This window comes from Camellia sinensis, chromosome 7 (assembly GCF_055761805.1).
Source record: "Camellia sinensis isolate YWXY chromosome 7, ASM5576180v1, whole genome shotgun sequence".
NCBI lineage: Eukaryota > Viridiplantae > Streptophyta > Magnoliopsida > Ericales > Theaceae > Camellia > Camellia sinensis.
In genome coordinates, this window is record NC_138967.1 from 194537925 (window position 1) to 194555569 (window position 17645).

The following is a 17645-nucleotide window of genomic DNA, read 5'->3' on the forward strand; positions in this document are numbered from 1 at the left end:
CTTCCGTCTCATTGTTGGTCCACTATTTCATTTTGGGATGTCCCAAAATGATAACCCCATTTGAAAAGTCAAAGTAAAAAATATTTAATTTTCCAAAACTACCATTTTTGAGTAATTATAAATATATTAAAATTTTGAAAAGATAGGGACATTAGTGAAAAAATATTTTGAAATTTAAATTTAAGTGTAATAATTACATGTCTATTAAAAAGTTAAAATCTTCACAAAAAAAAGACTAATAAATTGGGATGGATGGGGTAATAAAATTTTCCTAATCTATATACCAATGTACATTGGTAATGTAGTTAATATTGTTAATTAGTCAAAGAAGCAGTAATCAATGTCAATAATTAGATGCACGCCCCTAGATGGAACTTTTGAGGGTAATATATTTATTTATTTTTTGAATTGCAGAAAGAATAATGCTATATACATTAATTAATATATTAACTAATGTATCAATTGATGATGTGACATAATTTAAGAGTTTTTAGTATTTATAATTTGTCTAATGAGTGGGGTCAATAATAATGTTATAATTAATGTTGATACATTAATTAATACATTAGTAATTAGCATATATAGCACTACCGTTGTAGAAATGTATTTGATCATCGCAAATAATAAATGGAAATGGTGAAACAGGAAATGTATGGACTGCAGTGGCCCACATAATAACAGGAGTGATAGGGTCAGGGATTCTATCATTGGCATGGTGTATGGCTCAGCTAGGTTGGATTGGAGGCTCATTCTCTATGCTCTTCTTTGCTTTCATCACTCTCATCTCTGCCTTTCTTCTCTCCAACTGCTACGGATCTCCTCACCCTGAGCTTGGCCCCACTAGAAACCACTCTTACTTGGAAGCTGTCTACTTCAATTTAGGTAACATTGTCATTACAGTTCTTCCATCTGCACAGAAATTAATAATGGAATGGAACACAACCTTTTTATATAAATATGAGATCAATCGACGATTATGTCTGATTCTATTATTGATTTTTTTTTGTTTTTAGAATTTTTCTTATGATGTTGAGTTTTAACATGGCATTTTCAGGAGATAGAAGTGCATGAGCATGTGGACTGTGTAAATATTAACTTATGTGGGATTGGCATCGCCTACACCATCACTTCTGCTATCAGCGTGAGGTGCTCTATATATATTTATGTTCTTTCAAATTTTTTATTTATTGAAAAGTAGCATGAGGTATATAATATGTGTTACCCCCACAATATTTGATTAGCTCAACAAGAATTAATTTGGAGCATTTACTATGATTTGAAACTGTGAACACATGTACACTTTCTTATTATGGTGATGTTTAATTTTTTTGTTTTCCCAAATTTTAAATTGATGCAAAGCAATACAGAAATCAAATTGTTACCACAAGTATGGGCATGAGACTAATTGTGAATATGGAGATACTTATTATATGCTAATATTTAGATTAGCACAAATTGTGATTTCTCAAATATCCAATTTTCATAATATGGAATGGCTCTCTGTTGTTGCTGCAACCATGTCCATCTATTCCTTCATTGCATTGGCACTTGGTTTGGCGAAAGTAATAGGTATGGTTCTCAATTTGCTCTGATCTTTCATGTTGCAAGTATTTGAAACTCACTCCACATAATTAACTGAGCCAGCTCAATTAGTCATTCTTTTACGCTCTTAACTGAGGTGTCAGGAGGTCAATTTTTGTCAAAGGCAAAGATTGATTATCTCTTTCCAATTGGTTTCTTCTTGTATTGATGTAGTTGTTGTTGGAATTGGGCTTGTGTCACGACCCAAACCCGGCCCTATGGGTTTAGCACCGTAACCGGCCAGTAATCCGAGATTACCGAAGGCCTGCAGAACAGTAGTATAGTAAAACAGAGTACAGGGCCTGGCAGAAGCCAAAACAGTAAATAAATAATGTCCATTGAGCTGTGACAGTCTGTATGCCAAAAAGATTTTTCATGCATTTACATATACAAACAGTACAGTCTATACAAAATTTACAGTCGCACAGTACAGGGACCAAATCCCTTGATAACAGTACAATTAGTAACTGACAGTCTATACAGTAAACCAAACAGTACGGAGATAGACGGGGGAAAACAAGACACCCCAAAGCCATAGCATGGCAACTCGGAACCTCGCAGTGAGGCACAAAGGCTGGCTTGACAAAACTGGAGTCTAACCCGCGCTCCTAGCTCCGATCTGGTGGCTAAGCACCTACATATATATATAAATAGTGAGCTAAAGCCTAGTGAATAACATAATGTGTAAGGAGGTTAAGAATGAAATGTCCTTACAGTAATGAAATCAGTTCATTAAACAATACTTCAGTCTTTCAGTCAGGACAGTTATTCAATCATATGTGGTACATCCATTGGCATATCAGTAAACAGTAGGTCCTAAAGACCGAACAGTAATGATGGCCATCAATCAGTAAACAGTAGTGGTTCCCCGAGGGAACCGACAGAGATCTCTGTAACAGTAACAGTCAGTAACAGTAGTTGCTAAGGATGCCACAATACAGTTCAGAATAGAGGACATTCATTCATTCAATTAACAGTAACAGTTCAGAAAGCAGTACAGTTCAATTGTTCAGAAGATAATCATTTTGAACATATCTTTACACAGTTGTTACTCACAGAGTTTGGGCTACAGTATGCTAGTCGCCAACCCTACACAGTTAACAAATTGAACACACACACTAAGCTACACAGTTGGGAGATAACATAATTTAACCCCTAATGTCTCGGTGTGTTCTACATCTATCCTCAACAAGATGTCTTAAACTAGGCCTAAGAATGCCTAGAATGGAATGAGGATACAAAGATGTGATCAGAAGACTGTTTCAGGAGTTTCAGAAAAACTGAGTCCCGCTCGAGCGCAGGTTTCCCCGCTCGAGCGGTCATGCAACAAAGGTACACGCTCGAGCGTCAACTTTCCTGCTCGAGCGTACTGTAAAAGTACTGGATGGGTGAAATCTCCGCTCGACGCCCGCTCGAGCTTGAGACATGACTCCGCTCGAGCGCCCAATCCTCCGCTCGAGCGGACTTGTAAAACAGTGCAGAGATACTGGATGCTCGGATTCCACTCTCGAGCGGCACTTCCCCCGCTCGAGCGGAAGTGCAGAATCTGGGAATTCCAGATTGCACCTCCAAGCTCCAACTCACATTCAAATGCATCAAAACCAATCCTCTTGGGCCCATTTTCTGGAAAACATTTATAAACACATAGAGTATCATAGTTCAAAGCTCAATTTTGAGAAATCAAGGTCCAAGGGTGCTTAATTCAAACTCAATTTCAAACCAATTTCATGAACAATACGAACACGCAAACATGCATGAATTCAAATCATTTGGAAGTTCTAATTTGATGCTCTAAGGAGCCAATTGATCCAAAAACAAGTTGAAAACATGGACCATTACAAAATCATGAACATGCATGCACCATTTCACCATGGGTTCAACTCAAGACTCATCAATTCAAACATGCAAGCATGGAATGAGCTCTATATCAATATGTATGAACTAAAACAAGGCTTAGCTCTACAATTTAACATGGACCATGCAAGAATCAACTTAAAGACAAACCAAAAGGATGAAATTCATACCTAGGTTCCTTGAATGCAAGTCTAAAGGTTTAATTAAGCAATCTACTCTCTAATTAGCAAGCAATTCTCCAAGTTCCAAGCAATTCAAGATGAAAACCAAATTCTCTCCCTCTCTCCCTCTCATGGTCGGTTGAACAAGAAGAAGGGGCTAATAAAATGTTGATCAAGTGTGTACAAGGCTCACATGTGTGTGAGATAGTGGCCACTAAGTGTGGCAAAACGGTAAATAAATCAAACTACGTAATTGATCAATATTTAATCTAATTTAATCATACCTAACAGTTTTCAGATAATTATACCATAAAATCACATTAATTACGAGGATCCTAAAACATCAATCAATTCCCGGTTCGGCCGCCGACAAGGCCTTCAATTAGCAGTTTAAACACGAACAGATCAAATAATCAATCAAACAGATAGATGCACAATTAAACAGATAGACTTAGTCAATTAATTCCAGATTCCAGTCAGTTAGTTCAGTACTTTAATCAGTCCAATTATCAGTCATAATCAATTCAGTTTAACGGTAATCGATGGTTATCCGTAATCAATCAGTCATTAATCGGTAAACAGTATGAGGGTTATTACAGCTTGCAAGTGGGTATGTGTTGTTAGACTTTCTTATATAGTTGATTGTTCAGTTTGATATAATTTTCTTACATTTTTTGTAAATAATCTCCTACCATTTGAAATTATGTGCTTAGGAGAGCTTTTGTGTTAGGAGTAATTATCACGTCTTCCTGAAACATCGCATTGGTCGTGTGTTCACCAAATAACAAGAAATTATGTGCTTACATGCCTCGAAAAAATATGAATAAGTAAACCAATCAAAATTTTGGGTGCATAGATGTTGATTTAACCATGAATTTCTTAAACAGTTAATTGCAGGAGATAGAGTAATCAAAGGTAACATTACAGGAGTCTCAACTTCTACTACACTTGGGAAAGTATGGTTGGTTTCTCAAGCACTTGGGGACATTGCTTTTGCCTATCCATACTCCATCATTCTCATTGAAATACAAGTAAGCCACTTTCAATTTTTAATTTCCGATCAGTTGTGCTACGAATACAAAAAAAAATCACAGAATGAACACCGATGTTCTGTGAAATTTCTTTGTGCACTTGGACTTTTTCATTCTCGATCAATTACCAAGTCCAACTTCACATAACCAATGAAGAATCTCAAGTTAATGTGATTAAAAATTGCAAAAACACACCAAAGGATACTTTGAAGTCGCCTCCACCGGAAAATGAGACAATGAAGAAGGCCTCAACCATAGCAGTATGCATCACAACCTTCTTCTACCTCTGCTGCAGTGGCGTCGAATATGCAGCCTTCGGTGATTCATCTCCGGGGAACCTCTTGACTGGCTTCGGATTCTATGAGCCTTACTGCCTTATTGACTTTGCTAATGCTTGCATTGTTCTTCATTTGGTTGGAGGATATCAGGTTCATTTTTCATTTTTCATTAGCATAGTTATGGTGGCAGGGAATCATCTGTCAAATTTTTCTTTCCCTTGTCCTGAGGTCCCTCTAATCCATCGTGTGATAGAGATGGGATGCCTTGGGATAGAGGACAAGGGAGAATCCGGATAGATAATCTAGCCTCCACATTATAGATATCTTCCAATAACACCCACTTAATGTGTTCGGTTGGACTTTGGAGTGATTAGGTTATGTGATTGGACTCCATATTATGGTCATTTTCGAATTTCATGTTTGGATACAAAAATAGATGTTTGGATTGATAATTCTTCTGGATTGTATATCCCTCATAAAAGGGACTATTGAGTCCATGCTTAGTGGTTAAGGGGATGGGATACAAAACAAGAGGATTAATTAAGATCTATATTAGGGGGTTAAAAGGTTAAAATATCCTTGAACTATGGTCATTGTACTATGTAGTCCATGTTTAGTGGTTCAAAACAAACATAAGATAGGATTGGATTCTTCTAATCTCCTAATCTAGGGACATTCCAAATGTGGGACAAAGTTAAAATATCCTCAAACCGTGGTCATTGTACTATGCAGTCCATGTTTAGTGGTTCAAAACAAACATAAGATAAGATAGGATTCTTCTAATCCCCCTTCTAATCTAGGGACATTCCAAATGTGGGATAAGATTCATTGATAAGCCCAAAACTATTGATCCCAAGATTAATAACTTCATATAATCTAATCCAAAAACCCTACTTAAATCTGTTTAGTTGCTTTCAATTACCCCTCATGTTGTGTCAAAATATCCCATATAAGTGGTAAATTTGTTTTAGTTCAATATAAATTATGTGTATGATCAGTATTGTTTATCTAATTTTTTCTTCTTCTTTTTTTTAGCAAATAAAATCATAATTCATTTCCATATTTGTATTTTGGCAGGTATTCAGTCAACCACTTTTTGCACTGGTAGACAAAAGGTTTGCAAGGAAGTTCCCAAACAGTGGATTTGTGAACAATGGCTACACTTTGAAACTTCCTTTTTTTCCAATTCTCAGACTAAATCTTCTCAGACTCTGTTTTCGCACAACTTACGTGGCGTCAACAACTGTGATTGCGATGATCTTTCCATACTTCAACCAAGTTTTGGGAGTTTTGGGAGCCTTAAATTTTTGGACAATTTCTATATATTTTCCGGTGGAAATGTACTTCGTGTAGATGAACATTGGAGCTTGGTCGACTAAGTGGATCGCTCTTCATACTTTTAGCATTGTTTGTTTGCTTGTGACTATGTTCGCGTTGGTCGGGTCAATTGAGGGACTTATATTAGCAAAGTTGGGCTGAGAAAAACTATATGTTCTTGTTTAAGTGAAGAATGAATAATGATAGCAGCCCCAGTTGGATATATGGGAAGTTGTTTAATTGTTTTGTGAATTCAAAAAAAAAAAAAAAAACAATAGCTTAAGATTATGTTTTGGGCATGTCTCTAAATTTTTATTAGAGTGGCCTCTATATTGTTAGGATTACTATGATTTTTTTTTAACTTTTGTTGTCTAAATTTTTCTCTTGTATTTTTTGTGATTTTCTTATTGAGAAATGTTTTACTTAAAACATTTTTTTTTAATCACAATTTATTGTCAATAAGCAAGTAGCCTTAAGCAATTTATAATATTTGTTGCTTGTGTTTAAGAGTAAGAAATATATTTATAAATAGCGTTATTCATTTTCAATATGAATCATACTTGCTATAGTGTTAGGAGTGGTCGATAGTGTCATTAACGATGGCCATACTAACATAAGGAGATGGTGTTGGTAGATGTGGAGGTGGTGGTGGTAGGACAACGGTGATGGTTATAGGTGTGGTAGTGGTGGTATCCTGAGATTTCTGTTTAATACAAATCCTTCTTATCTTTGAAAAATTACATTCAAATTCCTGAAGTTTGTAATCTCATTACAAATTGTTCGATGGATTACTGACGTCATATCTAAAATTTTTCCAAATGACCATTTTACTCTTTTGCCTACCATTTATTCTTCCTATCATCACAACTACATTTTACAACTTTCTATAATTAAATTATACCTAAACATGTTTTATTGAGTGATGATATACAAGCATAAGTTTTATATAAAATTTCAAACACAATGATATAACTTAATGGTGACCTTTCACTTTAAAACAAAACACTCGAGAATGTGATTTATATTTACAACAACATCACTATCACAATATTTTTGTAATATTTTTTGTATAAATTTTTATATATGAATATAATTTTTCATTTTTATTTCCATCATCATTTTTCTTTCTCGTCTATTCACTAACATTTATTACTGTATTACCAAATACTGTCATTCACATTTATTACAATATTACAGAATTTTTGTATTTTTTGTATTTGATGAATTTTAAAAAAAAAAACCGCAAAATACTATACTTCTTATGTATATCTAGATTAGGTGTATCTAAAATATAAAAATAAAGCTTAAAATATTTATAAAAAAATTAGTAAAATAAAATGACACGAAAAATTCAAAAAAATTAATTTTTTGTATGAGTTAAATTAAAGAAGATGATTGTTATTTCTTTTGAAATGACATGCACAAATATTAATATTATTTTATTATTTTATATGTATAAAGGCTAAAAGGTAAATATGTCATTTTAATCTGATAAGGAATAAGTGTAATTTTTCAAACGTAAGGGTAATCTATATTAAACAAAAACTTCAAAGGGTGTCACTATAATTTATCCTTTTTGTAAAATGAGAATAGTCTATCTTTTCACTTCCAATCACATGGGATTGGATTGTGAATCTCACCTCTCCATAGGATTACTAATCCCACCCATTGGGGTATTAACAGTCTCATAAGATCGTTAGTCCCATAATTATTGTTACAACCAACTAAAGTTCAGGTAAAGAGTGGTGTTACATGCACTAGTGTACCAACACTACTTATGAGATTATTATTGATCCTATTTATTATTGTTGGCTTTTTGACTTTCGAATGTTATTATTGTAATTGCAAACATGCCAGCAAGGATCAATCAGTCCTTACAGAAATTTAATTGCCAACCAATTATCAGACGATTGTGTTTTAGTTCTCTCAGCCTCAATGAAGAGGACTTTTACCGGTGGCTTGATTTAGGAGAATTAAACAAAATATCAATCAAATAAAGAACAACTGAAGCATTTCATTAGAATGAAAAAACTTACAATGATTCAAACTCAACCTCGTAGAGGTTTACAGTGACAATCTGCTTGAAACTACTCCTATGAATGAAGTGCAGTGCAGAATTTAAAGTACTGGAATGTAAAGAACAGGACATGTAAAACTAAGTAGAATAAGACTGGTTTTTTTGATCTGAGTTTGGGGGGCTTTTTCGGGGGCCTTCTCTGCTATTTATACTGCTTAAGGATGACCATCGAACTGTATTTCCAACCGTTGAACTGCTCCTCCATGATCGCTGATCATGTTGCCTCAAGATTAGCTCCATTACGCCATCACTTGCAGTTAGGCTTCCCTCCTGAATTTGAATTCAAATGTGAGTAACCGATGATACCACATCACTTTGTATCTCTCTGCTGATCCACTGCTACTCAGATCTCGTAACAACCAATATTAACTTACACGTGTACGATCAAGATCGAAGATTTGAATAGTCTTCCCGTACTACCCTTACTTTGGCACGCGTCAAATTGTAATTGGCTTGTACAAAATATGTAGCCAACATTACCCCCCGCACTAATATACCCAATACTTGGTGATATTAGTGGATCAAGGTCTTTTTCCCACGTCTTATAACGTGCATGGGTTTTGCATTTTCTCAGAAATGCAATTGTCATTTATCTGCATTAAACTCTCCTTTAATCTTTTGAACCCCCACCACCTTAGCATTCGAACAGACTGATACATTTTATGGCCGAATCAATTTTCTCCTCCAATGATCGAACACACGAAGAGTCATATGACGATGTTGTTCCTCCTCAAAAAAACCTCCATGCATTAATTAGCCACCTTTACCCACCTTTCAATATTCAGGTCATGGATGCCTTTGCAAATTATCAACCCTTGGACTTCGAACATATTGCCCTTAATCCTTTGATTCAGAAACTCACAAATATGGACATGGGAAGTTCTTCTTCTGACTCACCCTTGGGCTACGAACAAACTGCTCTCAATCCTTTGATTCAGAAAGTTGCAAATATGGACATGGGAAATTCTTCGCCATAACCCTCTGCATGGGACAAGGTTGCGACTTCTTCCTCTTCTGGTGCTTCCGATTGGACAAGCTGGTTAAAACCTGAGGCCTGTGATTTGAGGGAACGGATCAGCCATCACTTTGTCAAATTTACTGACCCTTTAGAGTTCCCTTCTTATGCACGAAGCTCGGTGGTCTATCCCTACGTGTCCATTGACCATCGACGCAGTTAGGAGGAGAATCTGCTTGTAGCATGGTATACATCCTCCATACCTACAAAGATAGTGCACACCGCCCGACGTTTAGAAAAGACACAAGGGTACAATCCATCATTCTTAGCCCAGAAGGCAAAGATTTGTTCTTCTGACTAGCTCGATTATATTAATGCCCTTGTTCCATCTCTTGAAATAGAAGCATCTATACATTCCCCTCCGTTAAATCCTTGCTGGACAGAGAGATTGAGGCTTGCCCTTTCCGCGGATAATATCTTTCCACCCTACAAGCTTTCCCTTTTCCCTACTCTAACTGAGTGGAAGCAAGCTCAACTTCTGCTCGCGGCTTTTTCTCACTTGCCATTCAATGTTCTTAAGGACGAAGTCCCTTTCAAGAACCTTCAATGGGCTTGTGATATTCTGACTCGGGGTCATGTTCTCAATCCCCTCGCCCAAGCAGAGCTTCACATGTTTTTGGACCAACTTCCATTGCTTCTCCACTGGCATCGAACCTCTATGGCCACTACATAATCTTTAGACCAACTTTCGTCCCTTCGAATTCGTGCCCAGTACAAAGCAGAGAACTTCATTGAAGAATTCGATGATTTCAAGAACAAAGATTCTACGTACTGGGATGACTTAGAGATAGACGAATTGGAACAAGGATTGAGAGAAACAACATTCGAAATAAAGGCTGAAGAGCTCTTTTACGAAATGAGAGCACATCAACTCATGCAGCCAATGTTAGAAGAAATAGAGGATAAAATAAAGAAAAAACAGAAATTCATTGATCATTGTTGAACTAAATTTCATGATCTTGTCATTTATTCCATTCCCTACTTTTATGAGCTTGAGTTTGTACCCAAATAGGGCCATTCGATGTAATTGCTTTGGTTTATAATACCACTAGGACTTTTTCTTTGTTTGGTATGATTTGATCTTATCTCCGTTTGTCTTTTAAAAGCAAATTCAGAGCTTTGAACTGAACAAGCTTATCCTTCGAACTTGGACTCGATTGTTTTAAATGAAACACTAAAAGAACCAACAATGAACCTGTCCAATTTATGGAATATAGTTAACAATTTTTGTTGATTTTATTTAAAATTGGTGCTTCAAATTTAACAATCTTACTCCTTAAAGCTTGTTTCGATCATAACCAACATATGGTCATGGTCAGTATGATCAATCAGTTTTAAACTGACCGTTTTTCCTTAGAATAACAGTTTCAAAAAAATATGAAAGCTCCTTTTTAGGGCTGCACTGTTTTAGTCTAGAAAGAAAATCTTTCTTAAATACAAACCAATTATTAGTTCTGATGTTTCGAACAGCAATTCCCATCCTTAAGGGATCTCAAGTCTTGCTTCGAAGGACATTACTTTCCTTGAGAAACCTAAAACAGGTCTTTAATTTCTTCGAAGTAAACTAATACTTGAGCACTCTTTCATCCATAAGTATGAAATGTACTTTGAAGCTGGTTTCTTAGCTTCGAAGTCATTTGTTATTTGACTTTTGGCGCCAAAATTTGGTTTCGAAGCCAAATACTTATTTCGAAGTCGGCTTCAACATCTGGGATATATTTTTCCCTCCAAAAGTATCAGTATTGGAGGAAGCTTAGTACTTAACGAATTACGCGACATGTCTTCCGGACACAAAAGTTTTTTTTTCTTTTAAAAACCCTTTTTATTTTGTGCTCTGAAATCATTCGCTCGCTCAATACACAAACCTTTTACCTCTACCGATCTTTCATTTCTCTCTGCTTCCCTTCTCAGCTTCATCCTCTGAAAAAGTGTTCTATCAATGGCTTCCTCTTCATTGAAAGTGCCAGTCATAGAGCGTGCGAGCCCATCTGTAACCCTGAAGAGGATCATCGATGTAGAATGTGAGAAGTACAAGGTTGGGGAGAAAAGTGTCATCAATGGACGCATCTTCATCCCTCGTCGTCATGAGCAACAAGACTATATGCTTTGGCCAATATTCAAGGAGATCCTTACCGAGCTTTCAGTTCTATATCCTCGTCTAGAAGACCACTGTCTTCTTTACGAATGTGGCCTTGACTGGAGGAACCAGAAGATGAATCGCCCCCACCGATGTTGGCCCACAGTGAGACCAGAGTGGCAAGAATGGTATGATCGAGTTGCCCCTAATAGGACTCTGAACCTTCAAGAACTCTGCCTTCTAGATGCCCTCAAATTATCCAGGTTAACTATTCCTGAAGACCCTTTCTTGATTCCTGCTGCTCTGTGCTTTTGGAACTCTGTTTTTAATTTCTTCCAATTTAGATATGGGATGATGGCCCCTACTATCCTTGACATTTGCCATCTTTTAGGATTATCTCCCATTGGATCCCCTATTGGACCGGATTATCCTGACCTAGCAGTCCCCTTTTCCCTTCCTTCTCTTAACTCATCCTACAGTGACTTTATCAAGGCTGAGAATAGAAGAGAGGGTCTTATGACCGATAGGGAATTCTTTTCTTTCTTATTATATTGGCTTTGCAAATTCCTTTTCTGCACTTCCTCTCAAAGAATCATGCCCGAATTTTCCCTCTTGCCAAAGCCCTTGTTTTACAGAAGAGGGTGGCTTTAGCTCCATACGTTCTAGGTCACGTATATAGAGCTTGTTCTCTTTTCTGTGAGAAACCCTTAGATGCCAATCAATGGGGGCCATTCTAGATTTTTCAGCTTTGGCTTTTTGCTTATTTCGCTGAGTTACAATTCAAATGCCTTAAATTTTTTTAACCCAACCCTCCTACTCATGGCATAAGGCTAGCCAATGCTTCACTTTATCCTTCTACTTTTGCTTTTTACTTCTCTTTCTTCCACCAACTTCCAGTTTCTTCTCCTTCCTACTGCTTCCGTCTTTTCGAACCCATCACCATTGGCCCACTATGGTTAAAGAATTTCTTGAGTGATAGGCTCTGTGCTTCACCTGCTCATAAAGACATATGGGCTTCTATTTTAATCCCTAGAGAATTATTCATTGGGACCTTGAACCCTAGAGCTTATAAATGCATTGTTGAGCCCTACTGTCCTGCTCAATTTGCTAGACAATTTGGCTTCTCACAAGGGGTCCTAATACCCCTCTGCAGTAATACCAATTTAAGCCTTACCACCAGGGATTTGAAAGTTCGACGGTCCAGACTGGAAGAGGCAACTTCTAAGTTTATACAAGACCTGATCGATTTTGAGTATATCCCTTTTCTTCCTCAAGGTAACATGTTGAAGAGGTACCGCAACTGGTGGGCGACCAATATGGAAGTGTACCTGGCCATTCCTCTTCAAGACCTACTGATGGTGTTGGATGTGCCCAAGCCCAAAGGGGCTGGAATTGTTATTTGTTCCACTGCTCTTACCACTCAGATTCTTGTGCCTACTACTACACAATCTGCCCCTGCTGCCTCAACTCCTCCTAGAATCACCCGAGCCGCCTCGAAGAAAGGTATACACCCTTGTTTCTTCTCCTTTTGCCTTCTCTATAATGTTCTTAGGCCTCGTTTGGGAATAGGCTAATTTAGTAACTTTTTGATTATTTGGCTAAAATATGAGTTAAAAAAACTAGTATGTTTGGGATGACTTTTTGACTTTTTACGAAAAGATGCGCAAAAAGTAGGGAGAAAAGAGAATCTTTGACTTTTTGGTATGGGTTGTTGGCTTTTTGGCTAATTTGCCTTATCTTTAGTTCTTCTTTTGCGAAGGTGGTACTAATGCCTCACAGGGAGAGTCTCCTCAGAAGACTCAAGATCTAAATCTCCTTAAAAGCAAACAACAACAAAAGAAAATGAAGCTTTTACTTGAGCCTGAAAATAAGGTACCTGAGGTTCAAGCAGAAAAAGAAGAAGAAGAAGAAGAAGAAGAAAAAGAAAATCAAGAGCAAGAATCACCCTTGAAAAGAAGGAAAAGAGTGACTGTCCTTTCTTCTAACTTGATTCAAGATGAGACAACAATACAGAGAAAGAAGAAAAGAAAGATCAATATCTCTCCTTCTGATTTTGTCGAAGATCCTTTATATGAGGCAGCTGCCAAAGCAGTGGAGCAGGAACACTCTAAGGCCAAAATCGTTTACGAGAGAGCTGAGAAGAGACGGCAGCAACAATTTCTGAGAGATGAAGCTACTGCTGCTGATGCAATACAAAAGGAAACCGTAAGAAGGCAACAAATTGCCGAACATTACTCCCTTCGTAGCTCTCCTATTATTGCCAACACTTCTGAAACAAGTAATTTCTTTTATGCTTCAGTTGTTTTTGCTTGTCAAATTTTGGTATTGACACTTGACATTACTTTACATTTCTTCTTCCTTTCACAGCAACAACTACTGATTCTATTCTTTCAATGGGGACTCCCTCAGTTTCAGTTGAGGTTGATCATCTGCAGAACGTGAGGACTATTCAAATCATCCTTCCACTTCCTAAACCTGCATTTGATGTACCCTCCTTGAGGCCAATCATTCCTAAATTTCTTCCCCATCTGACCTTTGACCCTTCACAATTCAATTTTCTTTCAAACCTCGCTCTTCTCCCTTCTCCCAAGGAAATTCCAACTGCTACTCCATCTCTGATGGCAGTTGAATCTCTCATAAAGGGTACTGGCAGCTCTCCAACTCATGGTTTATTACCTCTGTCTACTTCTAGCCCTTCTTCTCTTGACTTATTGGTGGCTAGGACCATAGAAACTGCTGAAGATGCTCCACCTATTTCTCTTATCCCCATGCAATCCTCTGTGCCTTCAACCACTACCCTCTCTGCACCCCTCATGTCCATGGTTGAGGTAGATATCTTTGAGGTGAGACTAGCCAGTTTTTTTGACACTCCCTCTACCTCTCCAATAATCAATGATGAAGCTGAGCCATTAGTTTTGGCTGACTCTTTACTAGAAATTTTTTAGAGTCCTTCTTCCAGTAGTAAGCCTTCTACACCTCCGATAGATTTGGACAATTGCCTGGAACTATTGGCATCTTTCTCAAGGATTCCTTTCGAGTCCCTAGAGAGAACTATGATAAGGATGGCTTCCTTCAGTGCTGCAAAATTGTTGAGCAATCCTGCATGTCTGTCTCAAGTCATCTATCTCAAGCAGCAGCTACTATTGACTTCTATATCAATATTTGCTGTGCTGCCAAGGCTGCAGAGGAGAAATTGGTTAGAGATCAGGACTTTGTTTCAACAGTACATGCTGAGATATTAGAGCTGAAGGGACAACATTCCTCTGTCTCCCAATTTCGCACTCAACTACTGGAGAGGAAGGCTCAACTTGAGGAGGAGTTATCCGTAGTCAACCAGGCTTTAGCCCGAACTGATACCAAGTTGCTGATCACCAACCAAGGACTGGCCGATTGAAAGCAAGAAATGACTACAGTCAGTCAGTTGTTTTCCTCTTTTAAAACTAGAACATCTGTTGTAAAAGAACAACTGAGGCATTGTAATAATTTTTGGGCCAATTTATGGCAGAATGTATTAAACTCTTTACGAAAAATAAATTGTTATTTATCATTTGAGTATTTTTGTGTTCTTGTACTTGGCATTTATTTATCTCTTTGTGTTTCCCATATAGTTGGAAAATAATGCTTCAAATACCTGCCATTAATCTTTTTGGGATGTAAATATCCATTCAAATTTCTCAAATAGTATGCTCCAAAAGGAAGGACTCTATGGATTTGGTATGGCCCCTCCCAGTTAGGTGACCATTTGCCAAACTTATGGCTTTTAATCCCTATTGAGAGTATGGTTTTCCACACCAAATCACCTTCATCGAAGCCAATGTGCTTGGCTTTCTTATTGTAAATTTTGGCTGCTTTCTTCTTTTGAAAGAGAATGTTATTTAATGCTAGAATTCTGGTTTCATCTATTCCTTCTAATTCCAAGCACATACTCTAATGGTATTGCTAAGGATCTAGCTGGTCTTGGCATCTTACCCTCAAAGATTTAACATTAATTTCCATAGGCAATACAGCATCATGCCCATACACCAAGGCATAAGGAGTAACTCCTGTGCTTGACCTTGGGAAAGTTCTATAAGCCCACAATACATCCAATAATAAGTTATGCCAATCCCTAGGATTGTCTTCCACAACCTTTTGTATTCCTTTCTTCAAAGACTTATTGGATGATTCAGCCTGGCCGTTGGCTTGTGCATAATAGGGAGTGGAATTAACAAGGCTAATTCCAAACTCAGCCACAAAAGACTTCACCATTTTTCCATCAAACACAGTCTCATTATCAACAATTATAGTTTATGGGATGCCAAACCTATGGATTAAATCCTTGATGAACTCAATGACCTCAGTCTGGTCTACAACCTTGTATGGCTTAGCTTCGACCCACTTGGTGAAGTAATCAGTAGCCACTAAAATGAAACAATGATACTTCGAAGAGGGTGGGTGTATTTTCCCCATCATATCCATGGCCCATCCTCTGAATGGCCAAGGCTTTACTACTGCATGCAGGTCAGTTATGGGCACATGCCTTATTGTGCCATGCTTTTGACATGCCTGGCAACCCTTTGCATATTCTATGCAGTCATTAAGGATAGTTGGCCAATAGTAGGAATGCCTTCGAAGCAGTCATCTCATTTTTACACCAGGATGATGAGCACCACAGATGTCTTCATGAACCTCAGCCATAGCTGTTAATGCTTCTTTTGGGCCTAAATATTCCAACAATAGACCATCTCCCCCCCTCCTTTTGTAGAGATCATTATTATGTATGATGTATTGCATAAATTGCAATTTAATTTTTCTGCCAGCCTTTGAGGATGGGCCAGCCAAGTACTGTATTATTGGATGCCTCCAATCTTGTTCCTGCAAGTCATTATGATTGACTTCTAGGACCACATTCCTTTTATTTAAGGGTGGTATAGATTTCTGGTATGTTGTTTGGCTTATGTCCTTTTGAGTATTATCCCTCCTCTTAAAATTCGAAGCTTTCTGAGCCACATCATTAGCTCTATTATTCAAGAATCTTGGGACATGAGTTACATTTGCTATTTGAAATTGAGAGAGCAAATGTAATGCAACAACATAGTATGGCAACATGCTTATACTTTGACATTTGAAAATCCCTTTCACTTAGTTAACCACCAATTGAGAATCTCCAAATATGTCAACTGCATGTACTTGTAATCCAATAAGAATCTCCAATCCCACTATTAAGGCTTCATATTCAGCTTGATTATTAGAACAAGTAGTTTCATCCACTCTGAAACCATGTGTGGTTTCTATTCCTTGTGGTGACTTAATCACTATACTAATTCCAGTTAGGCCATTGGATTTCGATCCATCGAACCACATTTGCCACGGCTCAACACTAGCCATACCAAGTTCCATTATCTCTTGGCTCTTTGTTTGAGATGGATGGTCTGCCAAAAAATTGCCTAAAACTTGTCCTTTCACTGCCTTTTGGGAAACATATTCTAAATGAAATTCTGACAAGGCTAACACCCATTTGCCAATTCTTCCCCTCAACATAGGTCTAGATAACATATACTTAACCAAATCTGTGGTTGCAATTACCAAGACAGTTGTAGGCAAAAGATAATATCTTAATTTCATTGCAGCAAAATACAATGCAAGGCAAAGCTTTTCTGCAGCTGAATATTTACATTCACAAGAATTTAAAAACCTACTAAGGTAATAAACAGCTTGCTCCTTGCCTTTTTCATTGTCTTGGGCTAAGAAAGCTCCCAATGAATCTTCTGCTGCAGCTATATACAACTTCAAAGGCTTATCGCCCTTTGGTGGCATCAACACTGAAGGGTTGGCCAAGTAGGCTTTGATTCCTTCGAAAGCAATTTGATGCTCTGCTGTCCATACAAATTCCTCTTTATCTCTTAACCTTAACAAGGAAGAAAATACTTTAGTTTTTCCTGTAGTGTTAGAAATGAATCTTCGAAGAAAATTAACTTATCCAAGGAACTTTTGTAATTCCTTCTTACTTGATGGGGGTCTAGCTTCAATAATGGCTTTGGCTTTATTCTGGTCAATCTGTATTCCTTTCTTGTGTACTACATAGCCCAAGAAATTTCCAGATGATACACCAAAAGCACACTTAAGAGGATTAAGTTTCAACTTGAGCTTTCTCATTCTTTCGAAAGCTGTTTCTAAGTGAAACAGATGCTCTTCCATGGATTGGGACTTAACTACAATATCATCAATATAACACTCTAAATATCCTCCAATGAGGTCGTGAAAGATAGTGTTCA

At 37.4% G+C, this 17645-nt stretch overlaps 1 pseudogene across 1 annotated transcript; it reads left to right on the top strand.

The window, feature by feature from the left end:
- Window positions 1-1160: 1160 nt before the first annotated feature.
- Window positions 1161-6598, top strand: LOC114304058 (putative amino acid permease 7; annotated as a pseudogene). Its single transcript, XR_014336938.1, has 4 exons — window positions 1161-1569; window positions 4494-4627; window positions 4828-5055; window positions 5983-6598. The product of XR_014336938.1 is annotated as a putative amino acid permease 7 (transcript).
- Window positions 6599-17645: the final 11047 nt, after the last annotated feature.